Below are 8,611 nucleotides of genomic sequence, written 5' to 3'. Positions count from 1 at the left end.
ACAAACTGCCGGAGACAGGTGGCAAAGATAAAGAGCAGAAGGTGGAGAAGAAGTGTAAGAGTAGACACATAAGAGGAGGGGAGAGGAGAAGGAGGAGATGGGATAATCATCAGGATGTAAAATTCCTGCAGTGCTGAGGGGGTTTTCTTGACTTTAGATTCCTGAAGACCTCAGGCTGGTATCGCTGATTAGAAGCCTGACTTGGCTAAACGGTAGTTTTGAAGCTTTGATATACTACTGTGCTCCTGTTGACTCAGATGTTGGAGGTCTGAGTCTGAAAATGGCTAGATAGATAGATAGATGGACACAGGAGTTCCAATAACAACATATCAGTGGATGCCTAGCAGTGTGATTTATGCTTATCGCTTGGCAACCACACACGAACACACAAGCACTCTTCTCACATGTCAGGTAATAGGTTGGGACCCTCAGCTACTGCCTTTGCCACAGAAACCGAAAGCTTCATCAATGTCCCTGGCTCAAATAAGGTAAACAGGCCTGCATAGCTTGTATAATCATATGACAACAGGAAATGGACCTGGGCCAAAATGGACTGAATGTATTGTCTTCGTTTACATATAGAAACTACAGACATGAATGCCTAATATTGAGTAGCTATTCAAATGTGGGTCGGCAGTATTACTGGTGATGATATCTTATAATCATATATCATTTGAAATAATTGGATAATTGTAGTAATTGGTTTTGCTCTGTTCATTTAAGTTTCTCATGACAAGCTCAACTTTTGAAGTCTTTTTTTATGCCAATAGACTGCGAAAAAAGACAAACCAGGACATTTAAGGTTTAGGTCTGAGAAAAAAGGATAAAAACTTAAATTGATTAAAATTGAGATAAGAATTAACTGAAAACTTTTAAAGTAGTTTAGTAGTAACTTGACTGTTGTGAAAATAATATTTTGCAACTTTTTATATGGATTCATGAAAAAACAAGTAGATGTAATATAACTGCAACATTAATCAGGCAGGTCAAACCAGGTGCTTATTATCAAAATTATTTTGCATGTAATTATTGTTTGCTTAAATTAACCCAGTGAAATTCTTAATATCACAAAACGTTTAGAGTTCATCATACCCTTCACTTTCAGATAAGCTATTTTATACTAGTAATCAGTTCTGCCCAGTTCCCGGCCCAGATACGTCTCCATTAGTAGATCCTGCAAGATTCTTCCATGGGTTTTGTAACCTCTTCAGGCTATGCTATTGCGTGCAAGTAATTTGATTGACAGCAGATCTTATTCATTGATTTATGTCACTGCTTGAGTGAAGACAAAGCTTGCAAACTCCAAGCCAAATCACAACATCTTAACCACCGCGGTGGACCGGAAAAGGTGTGGTCTGCTATCAGAGAGCTGCTCATTGTGGAGGAGCATAATTAGGAGTTTAATCAGGAGCAAAGTCAGGAGTACATGTCAACTTTTGGAGCAAATTTACTGTGAATCTGCAGCCCTGCAAGCAGCACATATTTGAAGATCGCAATAAAAAATGAGAAACACCAGAGTTAGAGTTGTAGTTTTGTGCCAGCTGGTGTGAAACTGTTGTTCTGTTTATTCTTAAAATTAGTTTACATATTAATCAGTGATGCCCTGTGATGGACTGGTCACCTGTCCAGTGTGTACCATGCTTCTCACCTTTTGACCACTGGAGACAGGCACCAGCGCCCCTCACACACGCTTACCCCATGGATAAGCGTGTATAAATATGGATGGATGGATGAATGGATTAATGAGTGAATAGTTTAGATTTTTATTTTTGATTAAAACTTATTTTAATCAAAAATGATGATTTATTTTCATTAGCCTGACTATTTAGTTAACTATTTGCAGTACACAAGTGTTACATTGAAATGGCTTTTCTTTGTAATCATCCGGCTGACTTCTCCACATAAGACATCAACCCAATTTTTGTTCATCCTATAAGGCTACATTTTTGTCCTAAAAAGAACTCACAAAGCTTCACCAACCTAAACCTAGAATACATTTTTTTACAGTGTATAAGAGTAATCTATCCAAGACAAAGAAAATCAACATTTTTGAAATAAGGCAAAACATAGAATGGGTAATTAGGTTAGACTCGGCTACATATCAGCGTGTGAGATGCAGTACCAGGTGGCTAATAGGTGCTAAGGGTGAGTCGTGTGGCAAGACAAAGCACATTACTGCATAAGCCATAACATTAACATTTCACTGCCATTACAGAAATAATGGCATGCTGTTTGGTGCCCAACAACATATAACCCACTCATCTGCATAATAGTACTAGCCTTACAAATCATTCAGGAGAGTAATACCTCTCTGTATCCATCTTCCCTTATTTTCCCTCATCGGAACAATCTAACAGTTACAGACATGAGAGAATAACCATTACCATACACTTTGCATAAACAAAGCCAGTTTGAAGTGCATTGGGGACATTTTTCTCCTGGATCCCTCTAGGATTATACGGGGTAGTTTGATGTTTATGTTGTGGATCTATATCATGTATATTTATCCTACAGGATGAATATACTGTACATGTGCACTTTAAATAATAAAAAAAATGCATGTGAGTTACTTGTTGGCAGCTTAGTGATGATTTTCCCAGTAATAAGGTCAGACACCTTGCCAAAAGAAATTCCAGATTTAGAAAGAATTGTAAGACAGGGATAAATATACTGAACGAGACGTAATAAACTTAATTTCATTGGTAATTCAAAAATCCAAGTAAATGTCAAGACATTAATACAACCAGCAGGAGAGAATTAAATCAGGTCAACATGCCTAAATAACTTAAGGTACTGAAAATAACTAATTCTAGGAAAAGGCATCTAGAACTGAGAATGTCATACTATATATTAATATGATCACGACTTTTATATCTTCATCTTTCTCTTTTGTTTTTATTCAGTAACATCCCCCCCCCCCCCCCCCCCCCCCCCCCCACACACACACAATATTAAATGGAAATCTGAACCACCATAAAATTCAAAGTAGGTTAAATGTGACCTCCATGTCTTATGTGAAATATATGGCCTGCTCATTCGTTCACATATTTCACTATTAAGTATTGCAGGAAGAGCCATAAAGTGGCAGTGAGTGCAGTCATCTGTTACTGGCAGAAGGTGACGTAGGTTGAATATCCTTCTGTTCTGATGATAACTGTGCCCTTCATGCTTGCCAAAATTGGTAGCTGGTGTACCTGTTACCAGGCTGGCACTTTGAAAGGGGAAAAAATATTGTACCTTGCATAGTTGCAGAGGGAGTTTGGAAGTCCCTATGCTGGATAACAGGAATGTTGCATGAGGCAACATGACAACCCACATGCACATGGGGTTCGGAAACGCATCCATGACCGTGCCATATGGGCTGGTGTTCTCAAACGTAAGGTAAAGACAAGCAGCAGCGATAAGAGAGACGGACAATAAAGACACTACATACATATAAAAGTTCATAGTTTCTAAAATCTAACATAAACAATATTCATAATAGGCTTACATGTGCCTGGTGATGATTAAGAAAAGTAATTAGCCTGCAATGGATGTGGAATGAGTTCATTAAGACAAATGCTTGGAAATGGGTCTTATCACCATGAGAGAGGCATTGGCAGCTTGTCCTTCATGAAAGCACAGAATCATCCATCAGACAAGTCTGTTTTTAAAGCGAAGGAAGCTTTCTGATGACCTTCTATGATCGCCAGGCTGTCTTCTCTCCCATTATGAATGAATGATGAAGTAAATTACGAGTTGAAGAGCTCTGGAAGTTATTTTTCAGTTACAGGTATAAACAATTGACCCTTCAGACTGGACTTTTTGTTCTATGATTAGTATTCGTTTTCTCAACTATAAATGGGCATGGATCTGTAAAGCCTTTTTTTCCTATTTATCTTTACAACATAAAACTGAAACTGATAGTGCTGGAAAATGCCAATTCTCACAGCTTTTGCAAAGCTATGCTGTTGTTCCAGAATTAAGTACAAATTGCATTTTAATATACGTGTGATGGAAGTCTATAAATGTCTTAAAATTGTGGCTAGTTGGGTCCCTAAAGATCTATATATACAGTTTCTACAGTTAGTCTGACAATGTTTTTATTCAGGTTGCCATTTTCCATTAGTTTTTTCGGGTAAACACTGGCCAGATTTAGTCTTTTGTAACATGTTTGTGAACTTAGACTGGCACATGGGGACTTTAACATCCCTCAGTTTCAATAAAACTGCTGTGTTTGGAACTCATCCATTTGCAAAAACAGAGAGGACTGTTGTGTGCATGTGTCATTACATAACAACAACTAATTCTCTTTCCAAAACAGCCAGCGTGGCCCTCATTAAAGTGATGAACTGAGATAAATATGCAGGCATGTCTTAAAAAGTCTTGAGTGGAAATAAATATTGCAAAACTACACTTATTTAGCAGAGGCATGTTGACAAGCCTATGCTTTTTCACTGCTCTTAGCAGGATCAAGTCAAAACCTACGTTGCTGCAGCTGTTAGAATGACAAACATTTTAACTAAGCTTTTCATTCCCCAACAGAGGCAACTCACTCCCTTTGACATCTAAAATGAATAGTTAGAACCTACCAGCATTTACAATGTTATAGTTTAGTAATGAGCTGCATAGATCTATAAAACTATTCCTGGAAGTAAAATTGTATTTCCTGAAAGTTTTTGAGCCTTAGCAAAAGGGTACATTTAAACAGGTAAGTGAAGATAGTTTCTGTTCTCTTTAAATGCTAACTGTAAAATGTGCATGTAGGATTAAAAAAAATGGTTAGTAGATTTTAAGTATTTAGGTAAAAGATTCACAATCATTCACATCAGCCTGTGGAGAGTGTTCTTAGAGTTTATAGGTCTTACATAATTTGGGGAAAATGTTTTCTAAATCAGATTAAAGCTGTTTTTGCCACAGAAGTGCAAAATAAAGTAATGGTAAAGATATGTGACCAAATGGAAAATCAGATTAAAAGGTCAACAAGGTGCAGCATCAAACTGTACTGAAAGGCATATCCATTTCATGGATATTCTCACTCCATTTCCCACTTAGATCTGCAGATGCCAGCAGCAACATGAGACACACACACACACGCAGCCCCCCAAGTCCACGCCCCCGCACACACTCAGGGAGATATGCAAACTGAAATACTTTTACTGCTCGACATTAGGGTTAACATTAGTGTCCATCTTCATCTGGCATGTTTACAGCTAAACTATAAGACATTAACTCCACCTTGATATGGGAGTACATGAAGCATGTGAAATTAAAAGTATAATTTGTGTGATGACTGAGTATTAAGTGTTTACTGAAGATCACATGAATCACACTGTGACTCTTCATAACTTTCCCCAGCTACAGTTTCAAATGTGGATCAACAAGAAGAATCTTTCATCATTCAGTAAGTTAGTGAGAGACCCATCTCACATGTTCCTCACAAGTTTGTGTTTGTCATATTTACAGGTTATTCAATGTAAAAATAAATAAATAAATAATAATAATAATATTACTATTATTATTGTTGTTGTTAATATGGTTTAATTATTAATAAAATGGGGTTTGCAATGCCAAATTAAACAAATAAATCCATAATATCCACAGCTGAGGAACAGTTCAGCCTTTTGCCACTTCAGCTTTGGGAGAGGCTAACATGGAGAATGTCCACCTCTGTTTCTGTGTCCTTGAGCAAGACTCTTAACCCACCTTGCCTACTATAGGTAGTCAGATTACCTGGTGGTGCCGGTGCATGGCAGCAGTGCCTTTGTCAGTGTGCCCCAGGGCAGCTGTGGCTACTATCCGGTAGTTTGCCACATTCAGCCTGTGAGTGTTAAGACCACTTCTTCTGAGACCAAGGCCAAGCTGTCTAACTTCAGCACATATTTCAGGACATTGCTTTTTGTATATTATAAAATTCAAAGATCGAAAAACGGTTTATTGTGGGAGCGCACATTTATGTCACTTATATATTTTTATCAACTCGTTTTTTATCTTTGGTTGGTTATTATTAATTCTTGTTACATTTGTTTTACTGGTTTCTTACCTTCCTTGGCCTAGTTTTCCTAGACAAAAGTTCTGGTCAGGGCTTTGAGCACCTAATTATTTAGAGAGGATAATTGGACTGCACCACCAGCTCTTGCTGAAGAGGGGGTGGGGGGGTTGTTTTCTGTAGTCAAAGTAGCTTCTTGTACTTGACTAAAAACTTTGATTCATTATTTTTCTTTGTGTTAATTCATGTAATTCTTCCAGCTTTAAACTTAGTCCATCAGATGCTTGCTTCCAGCAAAATAAATTAGTGCTTTGGGTTAAATCAATAAATTTTTTGTGGAAAGTTTTACATCAGAAAATATTCTAGCAACATTCTGCACATAAGAGCATGGCTTCAATATAGACAGTGCTGTTGTCCAAGTGCCCTGCCTTTAGTTCAGACCTTTCACCCACTGAAAATGTTGCCTCATTTGGAAACAAAACACACAACACACAGAGTGCAAAAACATTTGGTAACATAAATTGTATGCTAAACAGAAATTACAGATGAACAATCCGGAGTTCTAAGTGGTGTCAACATGATCTTCTTCAACGTTTTCTGACCTTGATCTTAATAATTGTATGTTTTTGAGAAAGCCATATTAACTCTTGATTTCAGTATATCACAAATTGACTTTTAGATATGTCCAAATATTGAGTTCAAGTGTTTTAAAAATTACAGGGACTGATTATTTAGAGCCAATGAGAGGTTTTCAGACTTTAATCATCTCTAATACAAGTCTAAATGTAACACAATCCCTTGAACTGTTTCCTAAAACAATAGGCTCCTAAAAATCGCCTTTTTTCTATGTTTTTACCACTATATTCCCTGCCAGGGCTGAAATTGACCTGGCTATATTAGAGGTACGGAACAAAGTAAGTATGTATTAATGTTTGTCACTCAAAACCAAGTTCCTAGTTTAAAAAAAGCTAGGAAAAATGTGTGCGCATGTGAAAAATCATTTTTGAAATTTGAGTACTTTCTTTACACCCATGCTAGGAAAATATCTGAAAATCCTTTCTGGACCACACGGTTCTGGAAAATACTCATGTTTACTCAGGTCATTAACTTTCATGGCACTAGATGCTCCCATGTGGTTTGGGGTTTCTACAATACAGGACAGCCACATAGGTTATTGTTTATTATGTTCAATAACAGTTTTCTCTGCCCTCTGCTGCCACCATTTACTTCTTGAATTTCAATAACATCAGACTGTCTCTTACAAGAAAGCAATGCTTATGATTCTGTCTTTTTTCAGATGATGACATACAGGCTATAGAAAACACCACTTTGAGTATTGCAACAGGAAAAGCCAAAAAGCATAAGAAAAATGACAAAAGTTTTCATAGTTCATTTGAACAAGTTGGTTGTAAAACACACTTAGAATAAATCAAACTACCTTTAAACATACTCTTGAGTAATGCTAGACCTCCTTTTATGGCAGGAGCGCTGCATCAAATCTACTTCTTGGAAATGAAACATTTCAATGCAGCTCCTTTCCCAGCTCTGTTTAAAGTGCAACTTACTGGCGAGGCGGAATATTTTCAGAGGCAACACTTTTTTGTTATGATTGAACAAAATACTGCATTTTTTAACACCACTTGCATAAAAAGCAATTGATGGGGGAATGGTATGGGTTTAGATATTGTTCCCCTTTACCAAAGACTTGTTTTCGCAGCTATAGTACTGTGTCTGGTTACATTTACACAATAAAAGAGCTATGGTTACAGTGGACCATCTGTGACCTGCACCGTACCACATTCAATTAATATTTTCAAATCAAATAAGATGTTGCATTTAAGTGTTTTGGAAAATTGTAAAGAGAGAAAGTTCACTTTAGACACTTACTGGATGAACATGTAGCAACAATGGACAGTCACTTGTATTGAGACATTGACTCTGTAATTCTTCTTTATAGTGATTATGCATCTTCAAGGAACAGTGAAAAGGAAAACGCCGCCTTACCAGGAAGAAGCTTCCAACTGAACCAGGCTCAGTGTGAGCGACCATCTGCCAGAACAGGCTGGGTATTTGAGAAGACATAGCATACACACAAAAAAAATACAATCAGTAATCCAGGAGTACTTTCTATGTTAAAAAAAGTTAAAAGTTAATGGCAGTAGTAGCTCTTTATTGATTCCAACTAGGAGAAAAAAGAACAGGTGTCCATTATGTCAATGTCGGGTCCCCAGATCTGCTAGTTCCTTGGTTTTCCACTAGTTCCTTGGTTTCCCCTGTGACGATAAGGGTTGTTATTGTCTGAAGTGCTAAGCCCCTCTCCAATTTAAAACTCCTTGAAAGGTTAACAGTTCACCAGCTCTCTATCCAAAGAGTGCTGATATTCCTAAACCTGCAGAATTTAAACCTGATCAGGAGCTGTAGGAAAGCTGATGAGCGATGGCCAATCCGAACCACAACCTCATTAGGTGTTGAACCGTTTTCACAAAGTATAGGTATAAATAAAGGCAATAGTCATGATCTTCCACCTTTCACCTGCTTAGTCCTTGGTCATCTACACACACCTCCCTGCATTTTTAATATTACTAAAGAGTACAGTCAGTTTCTGTTCTTTGCAGGAAGGGTTTTGTGTTAAGTATGAAAAAA

This window comes from Xiphophorus couchianus, chromosome 2, assembly GCF_001444195.1.
Source record: "Xiphophorus couchianus chromosome 2, X_couchianus-1.0, whole genome shotgun sequence".
NCBI classification, from domain to species: domain Eukaryota; kingdom Metazoa; phylum Chordata; class Actinopteri; order Cyprinodontiformes; family Poeciliidae; genus Xiphophorus; species Xiphophorus couchianus.
The sequence above is the reverse complement of the archived record's forward strand: the minus strand, read 5'-3'. Positions refer to the sequence as shown.